General features: G+C 36.9%; 1 protein-coding gene across 1 annotated transcript in view; it reads left to right on the top strand.

The window, feature by feature from the left end:
- The first annotated feature begins 12,957 nt into the window (after positions 1 to 12,957).
- sema5bb (sema domain, seven thrombospondin repeats (type 1 and type 1-like), transmembrane domain (TM) and short cytoplasmic domain, (semaphorin) 5Bb) overlaps positions 12,958 to 24,573 on the top strand; it is a 116,883-nt gene continuing 105,267 nt past the window's right edge. Inside the window, exon 1 of the mRNA XM_087256449.1 lies at positions 12,958 to 13,084. The gene's annotated coding sequence lies outside the window, so the exon portion shown is untranslated. The remainder of the gene's footprint in view (positions 13,085 to 24,573) is intronic.

Raw genomic sequence — 24,573 nt, forward strand, 5'->3', positions numbered from 1 at the left:
GATCCGGCCCACAGTATCTGCATTTGCTTGGCCCACATGCCGCAGTGAATTACGGTACATGACTGGACCAAGTCTGGCTTGAGAAGAGGCAAAGATGGACCATATCTGGGACCATATCTGGGCCAAGTCTCAGCCAAGTTAATAACCCATAACTGGGCCTGAACTGGGCCAAATATGTTGGTGTGTCGCGACTGCAATGTTTATTATAAACTCATGAAGCATTTCGCTTTATGCATGTGCTTTTTCTTGAAGCGGCCTGATTGATAGAATTGTTTCTTTACTCAAAAATAATTTAAATGTATTTCAAAAGTGGGTCAAGGTAGACCAAACTTAAGTGGCCCACACATACATTTTTAACATCTGGGCCAAATACTACGTTTGATATCTGGCCCAAGTCTTCTAAGACGGTGCCACCTCAGCCATGTTTGGCCCTTGTGCTGTATGCCAGTGCTGGACGAATGCCTGCTGTGCCAGCTTCATGCCAAATCTGGGACAGAATTCTTTGCAACCTGGATAATATGTGCAACAGTAAAACAAAACTTTGACGTTTGCTTGACAAATGAATTGTCTGAAAGTTTAAAACAGCAACAAACTTTTAAAGTTTGAAATGTGAAGGTTTAAACCCTGATAAAGTCAACAAAAGAGATGTTGACATGTTTTAATGAGATTTAACACACTAAAATAGTTTGATCCTGTCATGTTTTAATATAGGTGTCACGATGGGTAGCACAGGGTAGCACGATCGCCTCAGCAAGAAGGTTGCTGGTTTAAGTCTCGGCTGGGTCAGTAGGCATTTCTTGGTAGAGTTTGCATGTGCTTCCTCTGGGTGCTCCGGTTTCCCACACAGTCCAAAGACATGCGCTATTGGTGAATTGAAAGAACTAAATTCGTATGATTGATGTGTGTGAATGAGAGTGTATGGGTGTTTTCCACTGTTGGATTGCAGCTGGAAGGGAATCCGCTAGGCTGGATAAGTTGGCGGTTCATTCCACTGTGGTGACCCCTGATTAATCAAGTGACTAAGCCCCAAAAAATGAATGCAACATTTGTAAGGTATTGTCTTCTTTATTTGTGTTCATGTCAGTGCTTTGATTTACAGTTTTGTTTGTGATCCTGCACTTACATTTTTCTCAGTTCCAGCAAGGAAAGCGCGTCTGTCAGCTTCTCGAGCTGCTGCGATCAGCAAATCAAACACTCTGCTCTTCAAGATGTCTGCATTGATTCATGGATTATTCAGAAATTTACATAATGCACATGAAGCAAATGGACGAGAAAGGCAAGCATGTCGTCGGGGTTAATGTGAACATGAAATCAAAGTACAAAAGTTTGGAGACTCAAGTTTAATAAAATTACAATTACAGTTTTTTTAGTGGCTTTGGTGCATTTCTCACTACACTATTTACATTTGAACAACGGTTAATGCATTTCTCAAAACAGTTAGTCATTTGTGCACATCATAGTAGCATTTTCTCATTCCGTCCAGCAAACTGCAAATGCTTTTGGACATGCATCAACTGCTTTCACACTACTCTCTGCCGTTTATAACATTTTCATTTGCTTATGTCATGTAAGTGAAGAATAACTAGACTTGTGAATGCTGAATAGTCATTCCACATAAAACTAACAGTCCTCATTTCATTACTTGAGTCATTACATACAAAAATGTTGAACTAGTTGTCAAACTCTGTCAAGATAATTTTATAAACATCTTTAAATCTTTTTTTCGCCAGAAAAAGTCTTCTAAAATGAACAATTTAAAGAATGATTTACAGACCTGTGTGTGTTGGAGGTTCAGTTCCAATATGTTCTGCAATATTGTGTACAGTTGGGCACAGCTCTACCCAAAGGAAGTTTGTGTTTGCTGTATATAAGGATGTGTTTATTCTTTTGCACAATGATGTGAATAAATTAGTATTGCAAAGAGCAAATGCAGTAAAAATGTGAAACATACACATTCAGTGTCTTGTTCTCAGATACCTCACTAAATGCAGTGATGTCTAACTTTACCTTAGTTTTCAAACAGCTCTGCAAGTAGTAGATAGTGCTGCCTTGAGCATTTTCAGGATGTGTCACAAAAATCTGACTTTTTTTGCATTGAAAAACATGTACAGAGAATTTTGACCTTTATTATTGTAACAGATGAGAGAGAAGACAATGGCGGATTCACAGAAAGAATGGATGTTTAATGATACTTTAAACTATGTAAAGGAGGTAGTTCAGAACAGAAATATCATCAATACCAACATAATAAAAGAAAACGAAACAAACAGAAGTTAACTTCGGGTGGTAACTAAAACAAGATGATGCCGATGGAGGAAAACACACTACAGGATTCACAGGACGAGATGACAGGCAAACTGGTGAGCGAGCAGGCAGGCAGGATACAACGACAGGTGAATGCAAGCATTCATGTGAGTGAGTGATGAGCAACAGGTGAAGGTGATTAGTATTCTGGTGATTGGGGCTGTGCAGGTGCAGTGAATGAATCGGCCGGTCCGGAAGGATTTCTGCCAGTTACTGATTGTCTTATCCTCTCTTTAAATATTAATAAATGAATATTGTAACCCTCTGATTGACAAGTATCGATAAACTAAAACAACAGCATTTATAAAAGATACACTGTAAAACCCAAAAAGTTAAGGCAACTCAAACCGTTTGAGAAAACCGATTGCAACAAACCCTTTGAGTTAAATTAATCTATATGAGTACTAATGAGGTATTTAATTAACTCATTATCTTCAACACTAAGTTCAAAACTCTTTTCAAATGAGTAATTACTTTTCAGCCAATGTTGAGTTAACTACACTCATTTCATTTGATTAAGTTGACAGCTGGGTTTTAAAGTGTATCTTTGTAAGGTTATTAGAGACAAACTGTCCATTTGGAGTGGAGTAGTTGACTGTTCGCATTCAGTCAAATAACTCAAATAACTCAATTATGGAGTAGTTTGCGGGGTAATTTTTAGCGCAGGCTGATGCTGTGATTAATCATTTTAGATATTGATCATCCTTCAGGTGTTATTCAAAACATCCCTGTGGTTCTGGATGGATAGATGATTAGTGGTTAATTTGCATTCATATTTATAACTAATGTCAATGTGCTAAACCTGTCAAGTAATTGTTTAAGAAAAAAAAAAAAAGTTGTCTCATAAGTTGGTGTGCTCAATCTCGGACCCTTTTGAGATATAAAGTTGTAAAAAGAGCTGTTCGTTGTGAATCATAATGTCAGTCATACGACATTAAAGGGAAATAGCGCTGCTGTGGATTAGCCTAATCCACAGCAAAACAGGTTAATCTTTATTTCTCTTTCCTTTAGTCTAATAATACTATAAAGGCGACTACTCGTAATGGATTTATGTGATCAAACGGGCTCTTAACGTGTGTTGACATTAATATTATTATTAGAGAGTTGAACTCTCTCAACTTCACAATTCAGAAACAGGAAAATGGGTCAGACATGAATATCTATCTATCTATCTATCTATCTATCTATCTATCTATCTATCTATCTATCTATCTATCTGTCTGTCTGTCTGTCTGTCTGTCTGTCTGTCTGTCTGTCTGTCTGTCTGTCTGTCTGTCTGTCTGTCTGTCTATCTATCTATCAGCAAAGCATAACAACCATCTGACATGTTTGAGCATATATTCTTACGTCTTACATGTTAAATCCGGCTAACACAATGCTAAGATATGTTAACCAAACTTTTTAAAATGCTAGCAAAGTGTTTAAACATTAGCAAACATGTTAAATCACACCACAGCATTGTTAATATGTTAACCCTGCTGAAAAATTCAGCTAAAACCAGCCTAGGCTGGTTGGCTGGTTTTAGCTGGTCGACCAGGCTGGTTTTAGAGGGGTATTAGCCATTTCCAGGCTGGTTTTCAGCCATTTTCAGCCTGGTCTTAGCTGGTCATTTTCCAGCCTGACCAGGTAAATCCAGCCTGGTTTAAGCTGGACATAGCTGGTTTTGGGTGGGCTTCCAGCCTGGCTAAGCTGGTCAAGCTGGTTTTAGCTGATCATCTCCCAGCCTGTCCAGCTAAGACCAGGCTGGAAATGGCTGGAAACCAGCCTGGAAATTGCCAAAACCCTCTAAAACCAGCCTGGTTGACCAGCTAAAACCAGCCAACCAGCCTAGGCTGGTTTAAGCTGTTTTTTTAGTAGGGAAAACATTAGAAATGTTATGTAGCAACAAGCTAACATGCTACAATATCCTAGTGACGTTTTAGAACATAACAGCATGTTAAATCATGCTAGCACCATGTTTATATGTGCTACGTTAGCAATGTGTAAATACACTAGCAATATGCTAGTTGCTAGAAACCCACTAAACATAGCAAAAAGCTAGTTTTGGGATAAAAACATGCTAGCTATGAAAAACACTCATGCTAGCAATGTGTTAAAAATATATGTAGGCTGTATGCTAGAAATTTAAAATCAGGCAAACATTATCAACATGCTAGCAATGTTTTGTGTTATCATTGCAAGGTCATAACATAATAGCATCATGCTAAATCAAGCTAGTAATTAATTTATTCATTTTCTTTCGGCTTAGTCCCTTTATTCACCATGGGTCGCCACAGCTGAATGAATCACCAATTTATCCAGCATAGGTTTTACACAGCTGATGCCCTTCCGGCTGCAACCCAGTATTGGAAAACATCCATACACACTCATTCCCACATATACACTATGACCAATTCACCTGTACAGCATGTCTTTGGACTGTGGAAACCGGAGCACCCGGAGAAAACCCACACCAACACAGGGAGAACATGCAAACTCTACACAGAAATGCCAACTGAGCCGGGACTCGAACCAGTGACCTTCTTGCTGTGAGGCGATCATGCTCCCCACTGCGCCACCGCGCCACCTTAAATGTCATATGCATTTTACTTACATGAAGGCTAAATGTAGACATTAAAGCATGTGGGAATGAACTTTCACAAATCTTCATATTCATAGTTACAGATCACCAGTGAACTGTGCCGTTAATTCCACCAAAGTGTAGCCTAAAGTAAATCAAAGGTGGAGAAAATATGCGAATACAGTGATAACACGGCACCGCTCATGCTCATGCAATATTAATGACTGTAAGTGCAGAAGAGGAGAGACAGATCAGAGGGAGAGCGCTGACCTGCTAATGACGCCTACTGTACAGCCCTCTGTGCCCTACTTCTGCGGGAGACCCTCAAACACACACTTTTCATCACACACACTTTATTAAACACCACTTTATCAGACACATTCATTTAAAGTCATCAAAAAATATTCATTCCTTCATTTTTTTCCGGCTTAGTCCCTTTATTAATCAGGGGTCATCACAGAGGAATGAACCGCCAACTTGTCCAGCATATGTTTTACGCAGCGGATGTACTTCCAGCCGCAACCCAACACTGGGAAACATCTATACACTTTTGCATTCACACACATAGACTACGGGCAATTTAGCTCCACACAGAAATGCCAACTGACCCAGCCGGGGCTCGAACCACCGACCTTCTTGCTGTCAGGCTACCGACTGTGCCACCGTGACGCCCCAGATAACTATTATGATTAAGAGATGCAACGCAAGAAATAATGAAGGAGAAATGCCAAACAGGGGGAATTACATCGTGTGTGTGTGTGTGTGTGTGTGTGTGATGAGATCACGATCTTCTCAAAACTACTTGCAGTGACTGGAAATGACACACCCACGTAATCACATACACACACACACACACACACACACATAAAAATGCACACACATAAAAATGCACACACACATGCACAGATTCACATACACAGATGAATAGACAGATGAACACACATACACACCACACGCACAAACACACACACACACACACACACATAAAACTGCACAGTCTCACACTGTCGGACAGACAGACGAATTGACAAACTGACTCACACACACAGACACACAGTCAGACAGAGAGATGGATAGACAGGAAGACAGACCACAGAGAGAGAGAGAGAGAGAGAGAGAGAGAGAGAGAGAGAGAGAGAGAGAGAGAAACACACCCAGCAACACACACACACACACACACATGGATAGACAGACAGACAGACTGACACACACACACATGAACACACACACTGAGGCACACAGCAACACACACAGAGAGAGGCACACAGGAACACATACATACACAGGAACAAACACAGACAGACAGACAGACAGACAGACACAAACACACACACACACACAGACAGATACACACAAAGAAAGATAAACAGACAGACATACAAACACACACATGCACAAACAAACACACAGAGACACAGACAGACAAACACATATGCACACACACAATCACCTGCAAAAGCACACACATACACAAAAGCACACACACACACACACACTCTCTCACACACACACACACACAGTGGGGTCACTGTAAAACATTTGGAATGAAAACATTATGCAGCGTCACGGTACCACAGTCGCCTCACAGCAAGAAGGTCGCTGGTTAGAGCCTCGGTTGGACCAGTTTGCATTTCTGTGTGGAGTTTGCATGGTCTACCCGTGTTGGCATGGGTTTCCTCTGCGTGCTCCGTTTTCCCCCACAAGTCCAAACAAATGTGTTATATTGAATAAGTTAAATCGTCCATAGTGTATGAGTGTGAATGAGTGTGTATGGGTATTTCACAGTGTTGGGCTGCAGCTAGAAGGACATCTGCTGTGTAAAACGTGCTGGATAATTTGCTGCTTCATTCCGCTGGATCGACCCCTGATTAATAAAGGGACTAAGTCGAATGAATGAATGAATGAATGAATGAATGAATGAATGAAATTCACAAATTTGTGTGCTTATATGTCTCACACACACTCACACAAACACTCCTACATCCCTCATAAACACACTCCGACTCCAGTCCATCTGTGCAGGAATCCAATGCGACGTCTCTCTTCATGCAGTCAGCTCTGATGAAAGAGGCTAATCAGAGCGAGTCTGAAAATAGAAAGGCATCAGTGGAGTGTGTGGGCACAGAGACAGACCCCAGTAATAATCATCCATCAGAATATCTCAGCCAACGCAATTATTACACAATATCTCTCATGTCTTGTGTGTGTGAACACTCCTACTGTAGATCCATTGACTGCATCAGTTACTCTTACACTGCTTATGGTCAAATAAATGGGTCATGTAAGTGTAGTGAATGTGACTTAATCGTTCAATCATTCATTTTTCTTCAGCTTAGCCCCTTTATTCATCAGAGGTTGCTAGAGTTGAATGAACCGCCAACTAATCCAGCATAGGGTTAGGGTTTCCAGCTGCAACCCAGTTCTGGGAAACACCCATACACACTCATTTACATCCACTCTCATACACCACAGCCAATTTAGCTTCTCCAATTCTCCTATAGTGCATGTCTTTGGACTGTGGGAGAAACCGAAGCACCCGAAGGAAACACACGTCAACACAGGGAGAACATGCAAACTATACACAGAAATGCCAACTGATCCAGCTGGGACTCGAACCAGCGACCTTCTTGCTGTGAAGCAACAGTGCCCATTGAGCCACTGCGTCACCTGTAACTAATACATTTAATTTATTTTCCTTCGGCTTAGTCCCTTTATTAATCAAAGGTTGCCACAGCGGAATGAACCACCAACAATTGTATCATATGTTTTACGCAGCGCCTCCAGCTGCAAACCTGTATTGGGAAACACCCATACAAAGTCACATTCACACTCACACACTGTGGACAATTTAGTTAATTCCCCTATAGCGCATGTGTTTGGACTGTGGGGGAAACCAGAGCACCCAGAGGAAACCCACACCAACACAGGGAGAACATGCAAACTCCACACAGAAACGCCAACTAATCCAGCAGGGACTCAAACAAGCAACCTTCTTGCTGTGAAGTGACAGTACTAACCATTGAGCCACTGTGTCTCCTGTGACTAATACATTTCATTCATTTCCCTACAGCTTAGTCCATTTATTAATCAGAGGTCGCCACAGCGGAATGAACCACCAACTATTCCATCATATGTTTTACTTAGCTGATGCCCTTCCAGCTGCAACTTAGTACGTGGAAACACCCATACACACTCACATTCACATTTATACACTCTGGACTATTTCGTTTATCCAATTCACCTATGGCTCATGTGTTTGGGCTGTGGGGCAAGCCGGAGCACGCAAACATGGGGAGAACATGCAAACTTCACACAGAAATGCCAACTGATCCAGCTGGGACTCAAACAAGCAACCTTCTTGCTGTGAAGCGACAGTGCTAACCATTGAGCCACTGTGTCACCTGTGACTAATACATTCATTCATTCATTTTCTTTCAGCTTAGTCCCTTTATTATTCAGAGGTCGCCACAGCGGAATGAACCACCAACTATTCCAACATATGTTTTACTCAGCGGATGTCCTATGGACAATTTTGTTTATCCAATTCACCTAAGGCTCATGTGTTTGGACTGTGGGGGAAACCGGAGCATGCCAACATGGGCAGAACATGCAAACTCTACACAGAAATGTCATCTGATCCAACCGGGACTTAAACCAATGACCTTCTTGCTGTGAGCCACCGTGCTGCCACTATTTGACCTATATGTTGACATATTACGCAACATTACATTTCTTGATGCTTCCCGTGTAAATAAAATGTCTTTTATAATTGTTTTTGATGTGAATGTCTCTGTCATTCAATCTTTTTGTCTTGAAATATTTTCCGAAACATGCTTTTGAAGTTATAATGCTTCTTCAGATGCGAGAATACAGAAGTGAATGTCTGTTTCTTTGTATCTGCACTCACATGTGATACCCACAGCTGAGTTTAATACACGCTCACAAATGCAGGTCATCAATCAGATATCAAAGATGAGCTTCAAAGCAGCTTTAGATCTGTGATGAATTGTAGTTAAAGTATTGTAAAGACAAGATCTGGTTGTCGATCGTCTACTGATTGACTGTTTTTTTGTGTATCGAGATCTGTTATTAATCCCGAAGGCTCAGAGGGCGTTTAGGACATTTAGTGTTATGCCTTCATCTGCTTTCCAGGCATTTGAGCAAACGTTATCATCGGGAGATTTACTGCAGAAATTAAAGGAGAGCTTCAGCACACCTGTGGCAGCTTTTAAAGTGATTGACAGCTCAGTCTGTAGCGTCCAGGTAGCATTCATCCAAATATACGGCATCTCATTTCATACCGACTTGTACAGTTAGTGCCTGTACTTATTGTGACTGACAGTTGCCGATTTCTAATCTCCATTTTCTCAGATAACAATAGAGTAGATTACAGGCATAATATTTTACAGTCACATGTGTGTTCAGAAATTATTTCAATATAGCTGAGTTAATAGAAATTAATATGCAAACTCCACACAGAAACAAAAATGAGCCGAGGTTTGACCCAGTGATCTTCTTGCTGTGAGGCGACAGCACTACCTACTGCGCCATTGCTTCGCCATGCTATGCTATGCTCTTCTATGCTATGCTATGCTATGCTATGCTATGCAATGCAATGCTATGCTATGCTATGCTATGCTATGCTATGCAATACTATACTATACTATACTATACTAAACTAAACTATACTATACTATACTATACTATACAATGCTATGCTAGGCTATGCTATACTATACTATACTATACTATACTATACTATACAATGCTATGCTATGCTATGCTATACTATACTATACTATACTATACTATACTATACTATACTATAATATACTATACTATACTATACTATACTATACTATACTATACTATACTATACTATACTATATAACAGGGATGCCCAAACTCGGTCCTGGAGGGCCAGTGTCCTAAAGAGTTTAGCTCCAACTTGCTTCTACACACCTGCCAGGAAGTTTCTAGTATACCTAGAAAGAGCTTTAGCTGGTTCAGGTGTGTTTGATTAGGGTTGAAGCTAAACTCTCCAGGACACCGGCCCTCCAGGACCGAGTTTGGGCACCCCTGCTATATAAGATAGTGGCAAAGTAAAAGTCAAAATAATAGTTTTGTATGTTAAATAGAGTCTTTTAATATGCAATTAAATTATTTCAGTTTTATGTATGAGTTTTTTTTTTACTTTTGATACACTAAATGACGTTTAGTGTGTGTCTTCTTTAAATTATGCTTAAATATGCATTATTTTTCTGCTCACAAAATAAAATAAAGCAGGACACACTTATTGTATGAAAATAAATTGATATGCTCTGTTTTTAATGCATGAAAACACTTTTAATTTATTGATCCCTGCACATCAAGTCTGAGAGAGCAAGTACAACTCGAGTACTGAAAAATCCAGCTTAAACCAGCCAAGGTTGGTTGGCTGGTTTTAGCTGGTTGACCAGGCTGGTTTTAGAGGGGTTTTGGCCATTTCCAGGCTGGTTTGCAGCCATTTCCAGCCTGGTCCTAGCTGGTTAGGCTGGAAAATGACCAGCTAAATCCAGCTAAAACCAGCTTGACCAGCCTGGTTTAACCTGGACATAGCTGGTTTTGGCTGGGCTCCCAGCCTGGCTAGGCTGGTCAAGCTGGTTTTAGCTGGTCATCTCCCAGCCTGACCAGCTAAGACCAGGCTGGAAATGGCTGGAAACCGCCTGGAAGTGGCCAAAACCCCTCTAAAACCAGCCTGGTTGACCAGCTAAAACCAGCTAAGCTGTTTTTTTCAGTAGGGTAGCTACAATGAATAGCATATCTGTATACATTACTTGCTCTCAGCACTATTTCTTCAGATATTTTCTGCATGTAATCCTTTAAAAACATCTGATTAGACGGTAAAAGAGCCTTGATGGGTCTCCAGTTGGCAAATTCCCCATAGTAGTGTTTGAACCCCAATACCTGCCTCTGTTCCTTTGCCAAATACCACATTATCCAACCTCACATGATCTCTCAGCCTTTCAACCAGCCCACTATTTGTCAAAAAAAAAATTTTTTTTCATTGCTGAATGGTGAAACGTGTTTTATAAAGTGTCAATGCTGCCTTGTTTGATCGAACAGGACTTTTTGTTCAACTTTTTATGGTTTAACTACACTGTAAAAGATTATTATAAAACTTACAGTAACTTACAGTATAATTTCGGTTGCCAGTAAGACTGTAAATTTACAAGCGCTCTGAACATTAATATTAGCAATTACACTGTAAAATTAAAGCAAAATTGTAATTGTTTATTAAGCATGTGATTTAGAGCAGTGTTTCTCATCCACATTCCTGGAGGACCACCAACACTGCATGTTTTGGGTGTCTTCTTTGTCTGTCACACCCATTACAGGTCTTTCGGTCTCTGCTAATGAGCTGATGATCTGAATCAGATGTGTTTGGCTGAGGAGACATGGAAAATGTGCAGAGCTGGTGGTCCTCCAGGAACGTGGTTGAGAAAGACTGCTTTAGAGTCTGTAAGTTTCAGGCACGTGCACACATAGGGCTCAACCTGTGCAGTGCACATGCCCTTTTTAGTCTTGGATAGAAAGTGCCCTTCCATAAGGATCTGAAGTGCACCCCTGCTCTTCAGTTACCCCACCCCCACCCCCACCCCCAAACACCATCTGTGCTGCCCATTACATTACAAACCACAGGAGAGGGACAATTCTCCAGCAGGATAGCGCTCCTTCTCATACTTCAGCCTCCACATCAAAGTTCCTGAAAGCAAAGAAGGTCAAGGTGCTCCAGGATTGGCCAGCCCAGTCACCAGACATGAACATTATTGAGCATGAATAAAGGAGGAGGCATTAAAGATGAATCCAAAGAATCTTGATGAACTCTGGGAGTCCTGCAGGAACGCTTTCTTTGCCATTCCACATGACTTTATAAATCAGTGATTTGAGTCATTGCAGAGATGTATGAATGCAGTCCTCCAAGCTCATGATGGAGTCAGACACAATATTCATTCTGTCTCCACTGCAGCATGACTTTATATTTTGTACTGGACATTAATTCTGCTAAGTGTCAAGAATTTTGTCTAAGCACAGTCAGACCTTACTGTCCTAATAAAATAATTAAAAATCAAGGCATGATCATATTTTATTTTGGTAAAATAAACATAATCTAGAGGCCTTTGCCTTTCATATAAGTCACTTCTGATACCAAATGATCAACTAGAAGTCAAAACTTTTATCAGGTAGTGTATAAGTACACTATAAGTGCAAATGTTTTACTCAGTTAAAACAGTAACTGTTCAAACATTTATTTAACTAAGAGTATAGGGTAAAATAAACATAGATAAAATCATTTAATGCAAAGGGAAATTAATAGCATAACATATTTAGTCTGACAGGTGTACAAAGATATGGTTAAGAGCGAAAACAAAAAAATATACAGTTACAGTAGATTAATTACAATTTTATTAATGACATGAAGTAAATATCAATGCATTTGACAGCCCTAATAAGAATTCATTAAATAATTATAATACCACTTTTCAACTCCTGATAAGAAAATCAATCAACAGGATTTACAATCAATTTAACATATAATGTTAATTTTAAAGAATTTTGTGGATACATATCATGAAACTTTTAAGAAAAACAAATCCATCAAATACTAATTGTAAAGGCTATTTGGCTCCGAAATGTAAATTTTAAGTAAAATTCTAAAATTCTTTATAATAAAGTATCCAACCAAGTGCACTTTTATATATATTACTATTATTATTATTATTATTATTATTATTATTAATAATAATAATATTATTATTATTATTACCCTGCCAGATGGAGAAACTGTAGCCTGAGTTTATTTATTATAATCCAGTAATTTTTCTAAATGTTTTTGTTGGTTTATGTAGCCTCTATGTTTTCCTTTGAGAATTTTTTTACGTATTATTATATCTAATAGCTTGCTGCTTCATTTAACATTTAATTATGCGTCGGAGTGAAATGGTTAATATTCATGAGCAAACCTTCCTTATTGGCAGGTTAGCGAGCAAAGGAATGACGAGATCATTAATATTCATGAGCAGAGCGGTAGCAGCAGTAGTACTGTAGTAGAAAGTAGATTCGCCCCGGTGTGAGGCGGTGCGGTCGGCGAGAGCGCGCAGAAACCTTCACAGATCTAAACAGAGTCTTCTGGACATCCCACACAGCTGAAAATACTCCTGAATTTACCAGACTGCATAGGTATGGACATTCCTGTGTGTTTTTTTCAAAGACAGTGTGTAAAATGTAACCGTATTTGCTAGCAAAACTGCGTATTATGGTTGCCTATGAGTTTGAGGAAAAGTTGCGTCAGGAGGTTTTCGAAGATGATGTCAAATTTTCTAGTATTTAATAAACGTGTTGTCTTTTTAATTGTGCTTTTAAGACCATTTATTCACTTTACAGCTTATTAAGTTGTTAGAAAATGTAATTGAGTGATGTAAATAGTAATGTACGTGCAGGCCGCTGGAGGGCGTTAGCGAGTCAACGGTTTGATTCATCACCTGTTAATGTTAATGACAATATCTTGATATTGATTTGTGTATACTTAATGAATACTGTATTATCTTGAATATAATTTAATTTGTTGATTTACATTTCATCACAATTTTGATAAGCTGTGTTGGTGACTTTTAGATGGTCTGATTTGTGAGGTTTTCTTTTGAATTAATAATTACTATGCATTTGGAAGACGGTTTGATTTTCATTCTGAAATCAAAATGTTTAGTCATTGTAGGATATTTTTATATTTCCTGCACCAGGTTTAGTCAAGAGTTAATATGATAGAGAGGTCCAGCATTTCAGACACTGTTAGATGAAACTACACTCTCTCTTCTGCAAAACTGTCTTCATATTTTCACTAATAACAATATAACTCCTAGTCTTGTCATGCTTACCTCTTCATGCGATTTCTCAATGTAATATTTCCTTTTTGTAAAGTTATTTGTTATTCTGCATTCCATCCGAATGTTTAAATAACTTGAGGGGCACATTTTGCCTTCATTCCTTCTTGTGTTTACTATTGAAACAGGAATTTTTTGGCATATCTGAATTATTAGTGTTATTATTTTGAAATCATCCATTAGTTTATGGCCTATAAAGTTTTTATTGGCCTATTTGTATGTATGCCTATTGGGTTTTTATGATCTCTTTTCCCAGAGGAGAAACACTTCTCATTTTATACGCAGCTATCACTATAATACTACTTTTTTTTTAGTCTGGCTTGACAAAAATATACAAATGAGATAATTGTTTGCATACTGTAAGAGTAAAGAGATATTAGCAAGTCAGATTTTTTGGTTTTGGAAGAATTTGGAAAGAAATGTTGAGATCTACAACTTTCGATTGAAGACTTTGTTATCTTGGTTAATTAATGCAAGAATAATATGAGACATTAACTTCAGTAACTTTTCTTCAATCTGTAGGGTTAAACAATGGGATTTTCTTTCTTTTTTGGTCTTGTGCAATATTGAAGAAAATGCGATGCTAAATAATATATTTTCTATTCGATACAATGTTAACAATAATATTATAACCAACATATGTTTCATATAATTTCAGAGACAAGAAAGTATCACTAAAACTTTATAAAGTAAATAGCCATGGATTTCACATGCATAACACAAATAAGAGATTTTAACATCGTAAATAATTAAATAATAAATATCACCACCACTTTAGTAGCTCCTTTAGTAGTTTTATTAACCTTAATTAACCTTTATTAACCTTAAAATATCAAGTAAAATCAGAAAAATAAAAATACTTAAAGCAAAATGGAGATTTTTTTGTCTTATTGCTTATTTTAAGGTCCTGTAAAATTAAAAATAACACTTTTTAGATGTTACTATAGTATGAGAATTTTAATGACACCAAGTGTGCTTCAAAACTATGACAAAATTTAGATTTAGAAGATATAAACCTGATATTAACACTCAAAGCTTGCAGTTTGTCTCTTCTGTGTAAATGTATTCTTTTACACAACATTTATAATCGCAGGATGTGCAATGTTGAATTGGTATTATGTTTGACCAGGAGCCGCAGATCAAAAACACATGAGATTTGTTGAGTTACTGCAGAGGTTAATCATAACGAAGTGGAAGTTTTTAATGTGCAAATGCTTTTTTTAGACCTTAAAGAGTTTAAAGCATTCAGGCACAAGACATTTTACCATTTTTAACTTTAATAAAGAATAATTTTATTCAATTATTTATACAGCAAAGACTTTGCAGACCTGAATACTTTTTGACTACCTTGAAAACTGTAAAGCACTGTTTGTTTGACTTCTATTTTTTACTTTATTAATTGTTTATTACATTTTATGCATTATTCACTCCCCTACAGTGAATAAAAAGTATAGTCCAATTGGACTGTTCAGTTTATCTGGAGAAATTGTATATATTGCAATATATAATCACAGATTTCCCAGAGATGGGTTGCAGCTGAAAGGGCTTCCGCTGCGTAAAACGTACACATAAGTTGGTGGTTCATTCCGCTGTGGTGACCCCAGATTAATAAAGAGCCTAAGCCGAAAAGAAAATGAATGAATGAATAATCGCAGAAAAACTAAATATTGTGATATCATGCAGCCTTAATGTTGTTCAACCTAATTTTTAAAGTGAATTAAACATAAAACAATTAAGTTTTTAAATAAAAACATAGGTGGCACAGTGGTTAGCACTGTCGCCTAACAGCAAGAACATTGCTGGTTCAAGTCCTGGCTCAGTTAGTTGGCATTTCTTTGTGGAGTTTGCATGTTCCCCTCGTGTTGGCCTGGGTTTCCTCCGGGTGCTCCGGTTCCCCTCCCCAGTCCAAAGACATGCACCATAGGTGAATTGCATGAACTAAATTGGCCGTAGTAGTGTATGTGTGTGAATGAGTGTGTATGGGTGTTTTCCAGTACTGGGTTGCAGCTGGAAAGGCATCTGCTGTATAAAACATATGCTGCATAAGTTGGTGGTTCATTCAGCCGTGGCGACCCCTGATGAATAAAGGGACTAAGCCGATGTAAAATTAATGAATGAAAAAGCAGCAAGCATGTATATTTTTGGAGCGTATTAGTTGATCTGTTAATCAGCAGTTGTTGTTTAAAAGGAACAGGTCTACATCTGATAAGCGCTAATCTGCTGTAATCTGGGTTAGTACAGGGGTTGCTGGATAAATAAACACCCCAGTTACTATATTCCCCAGTGGCCGCAAGCACTGTTTCAGCAGTTATCAAACATTTAGAGGTGCATTTTAAAGGTCTGTTACATGAATTATTGCTGCAGCAGGAACAAAATCATTAATATTTCATGTTGAAGTAAATGAACAGAACTGACCCAATAGTTATTCTGTTGTTGAACGATAACAACAAACATAAATCCACTTATCCATATATTAACTGAATGTATAAATATTCATTTTATTATAATAGTAGTATCATTTTTATTATAATAATTTTTTTACATGAATAATTTAACAAGTTATGTTTATGAATTCCTAAGAAAAAAATACATTTATATTATTGGGATAGTTTACGCAAAAATGACAATGTTATCATCATTTTCTCATCCCTGACTTCATGCAGAAATTAGCAGATTTCCAGAATGTTTTTTTATTCATCATTGAATCTGTTTATTTACTTATGTAAATGTGTGTATTATACAACCACTGGTTACTTTATTCGGTTGGGTTGGATCCCCTTTCGCCTTTATAACTGCCTTAATTCTTTGTGACATAGATTCAACAAGGTGCTGGAAATATTCCTCAGAGATTTTGCTCCTTATTGACATGATAGCATCACACAGTCGCTGCAGATTTGTTGGCTGCACATCCATTATGGGAATCTCCCGTTCCACCAAATCCCAAAGGTGCTCTATTGGATTGAGAGCTGGTGACTGTGGAGGCCATTTGAGAACAGTGAACTCATTGTCATGTTCAAGAAACCAGTCTGAGATGATTCACACTTTATGACATGGTGTTATCCTGCTGGAAGTAGCCATCAGAAGATAGGTACACTGTGGTCATAATGGGATGGACATGGTCAGCAGCAATACTCAGGTAGGCTGTGGCAATTGGTACTAATGGGCCTAAAGTGTGCCAAGAAAATATCCCCCACACCATTACACCACCACCACCAGCCTGAACCGTTGATACAAGGCAGGATGGATCCATGCTCTCATGTTGTTGACGCCAAATTCTGACCCGACTATCCGAATGCCGCATCAGAAATCGAGACTCATCAGACCAGGCAATGTAGTCTTCTACTGTCCATGTTTTGGTGAGCCTGTGTGAATTGTAGCCTCAGTTTCCTGTTCTTAGCTGACAGGAGTGGCTCCCGTTGTAATCTTCTGCTACTGTAGCCCATCCGCTTCATGGTTTGACGTGTTGTGTTTTCAGAGATGCTCTTCTGCAGACCTCGGTTGTAATGAGTGGTTAATTGAGTTACTGTTGCCTTTCTATCAGCTGGAACCAGTCTGGCCATTCTCCTCTGACCTCTGGCATCAGCAAGGCATTTGCTCCCATAGAACTGCCGCACACTGGATATTTACTCTTTGTCAGACCATTCTCTGTAAACCTTTGAGATGGTTGTGAGTGAAAATCCCAGTAGATCAGCAGTACTGAAATACTCAGACCAGCCTGTCTGGCACCAACAACCATGCCACTTTCAAAGTCACTTAAATCCCCTTTCTTCCCCATTCTGATGCTCGCTTTGAACTGCAGCAGATCGTCTTGATCATCTCTACATGCTTAAATGCATTGAGTTGCTGCCATGTGATTGGCTAACTAGAAATTTGCGCTAACGAGCAGTTGGATAATAAAGTGGCCGGTGAGTGTACATTTATTCAGTTTAACATTAATTTTGGAAATATTATTAACTAATATGCAAATATTAATAAGATTTATTTACAGTACAGTTTGTAAATTAATATTTTCTGTCTTTTAGTGGATATATTATATGAAAGACTTGCTTTGTTTACCAAACAAGTGGATCTGATTGGATTTGCATGGTAAACCTTAAATAAAAGTTAAAAGTTTTTAGTTATTATACTGCTAAAATCATTCTGCATAAATCTGCAGTTTTTTTTTAATTCTGATTTATTTTCTTGTCATTGAATAACCTTTAATAGGGAATTACATTCACTGTGACACTCTTAAGTTGCTGATTGTTGGATTTTGGATGTGTTTTAGTAATAGCATTGTCAGTGCTTGTCTTAAAACAAAGTTTTTGTCTGCGAGAGCCATTAAACTAAAAAGTTTGCCCAAAAAGATTTGGCGCTGTCAGAAAGTGTCTTTATGGCCCGTGAAGAATCTCAGTGATTCTGACAGGTCACCATTGAAATGTGATACCAAAGTAGAGACTTCTCTCTGTCAGCTCAATTAGTCTCCTCGACATGACCCTTCAACCCCATTCTGTCAGCCCTCGCTCTCTGTTTCTCTCATATCTCGCATCGGCAACTCACCCGAGTGGAGACAGTGTGCAATTTGAGAAACGCAAACCTTGCAGAGTTGGACAAGGACATGGGAAACTTGCTCTCTGAAAGTGTTCATAACCTTAAAGTTCTTTCAGAGAGCCATCCAAACTTAGTGTCTTGATTTAAATGGTCATTCAGCAGCCGCCGGTCCATTAGCTGTCCTACACACCGCTATTTTATGTGGAATCAATCAGAAATGTCCTGAGCTGGTGTCGGAGACACAGGAGTGTTACTGGAGGAAAAACAGTCTTGCAGTCTTTCCAGACTGCTCTAAATTATAATCTGAATTTGTAGTGAAATGAGGTGTGAATTTAAACTGGTAAAAATTTAATTAAACTAGTAAAAATTTAATTAAAAGTTTTTGTGCTAAAAATATTCAGTCTGTTATATACAATGTTGGATTTTCTGAAATATCTTTTCATTCAGAAAAAAAAATAAAATAAAATATATATATATATATATATTATTATTTTTTTAAAAGTCAAAACGAGTCTTGCCCAAAGCTGAAACTAGCAAACAACAATTTCCTAGCGCCTTGCGCAACATTGCACCGGGTTTATGATAGGGCCCATACACTACGGACAATTTAGCTTATCCAATTCACCTACAGCACATGTCTTTAGACTGTGGGGAAAAGCAGAGCACTGGAGAACATGCAAACTCCACACAAATGCCAACTGACCCAGCCAAGACTCGAACCATTCACCTTCTTGCTGTTGGGTGACAGCGCTACCCACTGCGCCACCTTTTTGATCTTCTTCATATCTCACATAGAGTCACATAGACCCCTATTACAGAATTAGTCAATAGATATAAAAGTCAGTTTGAGGGTTAAATAGCACTCAAAGTTGTTTATGAAATAAAGATATTTAAAATTGTAAAACAGGCACAAAAGGACTTTGAACAGTGTCCATGCTGTTTGAAGGATATCTGCCACAATTAAAAAAACAAAACGCAAACTCCTAGATTTTGCATTAAAATTCTACAATCACAAGAATCGCAAAGTTCTGGAAAGAAACTACAGCTGCTGATTTATTCATTATAACTTAAATTCAGCTTTTTTGCCAGTGAAACTCAGAAAGATGTCATTTGTTTTAGAGCGGGAACCTTGTTTATATGCATGTACATGTTAGAAACATTATATATTCACGATGTAACATTATACAATGCCGTTTAAAAGATATATGGTAGACCCATCTCAGCATCTTTTACATTTGATGTATATAAAGTTCCCTAGGCATGAATGAAATGTGTCCCATAAAGACCTTTTAAAAAATCTTCCCTCGGGGCTCTTAAAGTTCATATCTGGGGAAGCTATTTTATCAATAGCACAATGAAACATTTAGTTGGTTATGCTGGTACTTTCATAAAGAAACAAAATATGCTTGGTAACATTTGACTTAGAATTTATAACCTTTGAGACTTTCACACTTGACAACAAACAGATTTAAAGTCAAATTTCTGCTCAGAAACAGATAAAAATTATTATTCAATTTGTTTTGTCAAAGATATTATTTCATATGGTTCTAAATATAATTTTTGTTAAACCTATAACCTTTATTGTATCAGTTTAATAAGTGTATTAAATTGTTAGAAATTGCAATAAATTATTAATAATTGTAAATAATTATGAATTTATTATCATTTTAAAAAACATTTTTGATTATGAAGAATAAATATAATCATAAAACTGACCAACATTAAAACAAACTTGACTAGTTTGTAATGCACTCTCAGAAAAAATGGTGCAGTACCCTTGTATGGGACAGAATTGCACCTTAAGACAAAGAAATAAATTTGTACCGTTGCAGATTGTACCTTTAAGGACATCATTTGTACCATGGGAAACCAAAATGTACTTTTGGTTTTTAAAACCTGCAGACACTAAATTGTACCTTCATTAAAGGTACAAATCTGATCTTTAAAGGTACCACCACAGTGACAAGACACTTTGTATCTTAACAGTGTCAAAAATGCTTACAAAACATTTATTTAAAATGCCTTTAATGTTTAGTTTACAATACCTATAGTATGTTTTACCAGTTGTTTTGTAATATTGTATTTAGGGGTGTCAAAATTAATTGTTTCTTCAGTACACCGCAATGCAGACGCGGACAATTCGGTATCGTTCAGTAATAATCATAACTGGTTATTGTGTACTGACGTCAATTATCTCATATGCGCTCTGTCGCGAGGGAGGTGAGCGCAAGTATTTACAACGCTCCAACGACTTAAAACTCATAAACTGTGCACAATTTCACTGTGTGTTATAGTTCAGTTTATATAGCTATGTGACTTTGTATTAAATTACAAAACTGTATTACAAATAGTACATAAATATAAGTATATTCAAACATTTTAATACAAGAATTGCTGCTGTGAAGAAAATATAAAACTAAGAAAACTAAAAAGCACCGTCAGTGCACCGAGTTATCGAATTGAATCGAATCGATGGTATAATCGTAGCCGAACCGAACCGTGCGAGACTAGTGTAGGTTCACAGCTCTAATTGTATTATAGAACTTAATGTAATGTTTATGTTTCTTTCTTCTGATCATAAAATCACTTTGTCGTTTTTATTTTCACTGATATTGTAATAAAGAAAAAGGTAATCAACACTTTTGTACCTTTTATATAGGAACAATTGTATACCTTCATTTAAAATGTACCCTAAAAGGTACAGAACTGTATCATAAGAAGTCTTTTCTGTACCATATAAGATACAATCTTTACAAAGGTACAAACCTGCTCCTCAAGGAACATTATTTGTACCACTGTGTACACCTTTTTTTCTGAGAGTGCGGATATTTTACAGGTCACAGGTATACAGAATTTGTCATGGTTATTTTCGCCATTATTGGAGCATGATGTGTTCCTGTTGACTTTTTGCATCAAAAAGAGCTGTAACATCATATTTTAATCATTTTTTTTAGGTCGTTTGTCTAAATAAGGCATTCAAGATACATTCTTTTAAAATGCTTTACAAATAGAGCTTGTAAATTTATCTTGATATAGATTATTTAAGACGTTTTATCAAAAGACAGCATCGTTTTCGCTGTAGATGAATGTAAGTATAGTCAGTGCATTGCAGCAGTGATTTTTCTATGTTATGTTTTTATGCACTATACCATTTGAAGGCAATGAATAGGACTCCTACATATGCATATGTAAAATTATGCATGAGTGCTCGGGTAAATATTCATGTGGAACAATGCAGAGATTATGCATGGCCTCAGAAAAGGATGAAAGATGTGATCAGGGCAATCAGTACGTATTATTCATTAAATTGCTATTATAAAAAAAAGGTATGTGCACGGAAAAAGGAAACCACTTTAGTATCAGACCATCCAGCATTTGCACAGACCTGACTGAACTTTTTTTTATTCATCATATTTTTAAAATGGATAAATTGAGATATATTAGCGGCTTTATTTTCTGTACATTGAACAGTGTTTGTGTGTGTAACATTCAGGTTATCTTCATAGTCGATGTTAAATAGTGCATGATTGGATTGAAGTGAAGTTGCCACAGTAAAGGTCAAGTTCACCGCTGTTAGAGGTCAGGTTAATCAAGTCAGGGAGGAATGAACCAAATTAGACCCTGCTCCTCCTGAAAATGGCAAGTTGTTGATTACATTGAAAAAAAAACGGGCAGTGATTCCAACGTTTAATGGAGTTTAAGCTTAAAACAAGTAAAAATGTCTGGCTAAAAAAGAGGAAATATGTTTGATTTAATTAAAAAATGTGACCCTTAACTACAAAACCAAGTGATAAGGGTCATTTTTGTAAATCAAGATTTCTAAATAAATAGACTTTCCCTTGGTTTGGGGTTTTATAGGATATAATATAGTGTATTATAATTCATTCATTCATTTTCTTTTCGGCTTAGTCCCTTTATTAATCAGGGGTCGCCACAGCGGAATGAACTAACTTATTCATAATATAATATAATATAATATAATATAATATAATATAATATAATATAATATAATATAATATAATATAATATAATATAATATAATGTAGAGAAAATTGCCATTAAAGTTGTCTTATCCTTAGTAATGCACATTGTTAATCATAAATTAATGATTTTTGACATTAAATAAAATTTAAACCCAAACAATGGCTATTTTGGCTATTGCTGAAAATATACAACATAAGACATTAATATAAGACTTTCTGTTGACCAGGGGATGTTGAGCTTAAAAAACAAGGATACATTAATGCAGTGTTAGGTTTAAACCTTAATTTAATTTAATTTAATTTAATTTAATTTAATTTAATTTAATTTAATTTAATTTAATTTAATTTAATTTAATTTAATTTAATATTTTTTATTTAGTTTTGTTTTGTTTGATTCTGTTATTTTTGTTTTATTTAATAAAATTTTATTTTTGTTTTATTTTGTTATATTTTAATTAGTTTTATTTTATTTTGTTTTGTTTTAGTTTAGTTTTTTGTTATTTTATTATATATATATATATATATATATATATATATATATAAATATAAATATATATATATATATATATATATATATATATATATATATATATATATATATATATATATATATATATATATATATATATATATATATATAATATTTTTTAATTATATCATATTTATTACATTTTTTATTAATTTAGTTATCATTTTATTTTATTAAAGTAATAAATTAATAATTTATTAATTTAATAAATAATTCATTATTTTTTTACTCTTTGAAAGTCATGCTTTGGTTCAGTGACCAGTTTACCTTATTCATGAACTTTTAACCATGACCTTTGCCACAAGTAAACATCTAATTTGCTGTTTACTCAAATAGTAAATGCTGCTGGCCTACAGGGTTAAGGAAACAGAAATATGGTGATGCAAAGTAAAGCATAAATCAATGCTAATAAACAGCTAATATTTCAATAATATTCTGCTAATAAGCAAGTATTGGTCCCAAAGCAGTAATTGTGCAGAATGAGTGTGTGTAGTGTTTAATATATTTCCTTTTCACCTGCCCATCTTCCATCTACCCAGAAACCTCAGCTTAACCCTTTTACAGTAATCTAAACCACTAGCGGAGATCAAAACCTCAGGTCTGACCGAAAACACAACCTCATATACTAGTACCACTGTTCCCCACTTTACAGTGCATCTCATGCGGTCATGAAGATGGAGAAAAGATAGATGAGGGAAAACTGGGTGGAGCAGACCCACACCTGATGAGGAGCGCTGGGTTTTCCAGGAATAAATGAATTGGGCTGAGTATTGGGCCTTGTTTAGGGGTGGTTTGTGGAAGCGGATTGTAGTAAACCACAGAACCGCTGCAGCGGGACCCGAGGGGACTGGCGCACAACACTGCCAAGCTTGTGTGAAATGGGTCAAGCTAAATGTTTGAAATATTAAAGCAAATATTGCCGTTCCCAAAGCCCCAGGCTGCACAGTGACGTTCTCTGTCAGGCACAAGAGGGTCATTGATGCCGCTGGACCGGGACGGTGGGGTGTGTTGTGTTTTAGCCCTGGAGGGTCTGTGCACTTTAAGGCTGGGTTACTCAAACAAGCAGGTCTTTTTAAAGAGGAAAGTGTTTTCATATAAGGTACTGCAGTTTTCTTTGCTCTATCTGACCATCCATCTGTTAAGTGTAGAGGTTTTTACACCCCTGCCTGACAAATGTCTACTAATGGAGGCTTGAGGGCACAATGTGATTTTTTAAATTAGAATATATCCTAAAACTACTAAGACAGTGTTATATATTTTGCTGACTTGTGTACTTGCATTATCTCAAATGTTGGAAAGTAGGTTCAAATCCAGAGCATTAGGCTATTTTAAGTAGATGGAGTGAGACGGAGTGTGTGCTGTCTAGGGCTGCTGCAATATATTGTTTCAGCATCAATGTTTATTATTTGCATTTGTTTTTAAGGCAAGCATTTCAAGAGAGTTTAGCGCAATTGGGCTAAAGAAATTGGACTGCTTAATTGTATTCAAGTTATTGGGTGAAATTACATTCATATCACAATATATATCTCAGAGAAAATAAATATCGCAATGCCAGATTTTTTTCAATATCATGCAGGTTTAGTGCTGTGTGTTCATGCATATAACGTCACAAACTTTCAATTTTCTGCTCAGCAGTGAGACTTTAATATGTTGTGTGTTTTATTAAACTGCAGAATTATTGCAGCGCTTCTTCTCCACGCGATCACAAACGGAAGAACTGGAAGAGGTGGATTGTGGCATAATAAA

The sequence above is a fragment of the Danio rerio genome, chromosome 6, assembly GCF_052040795.2.
Source record: "Danio rerio strain M-AB ecotype USA chromosome 6, GRCz13ab, whole genome shotgun sequence".
Lineage (NCBI taxonomy): Eukaryota > Metazoa > Chordata > Actinopteri > Cypriniformes > Danionidae > Danio > Danio rerio.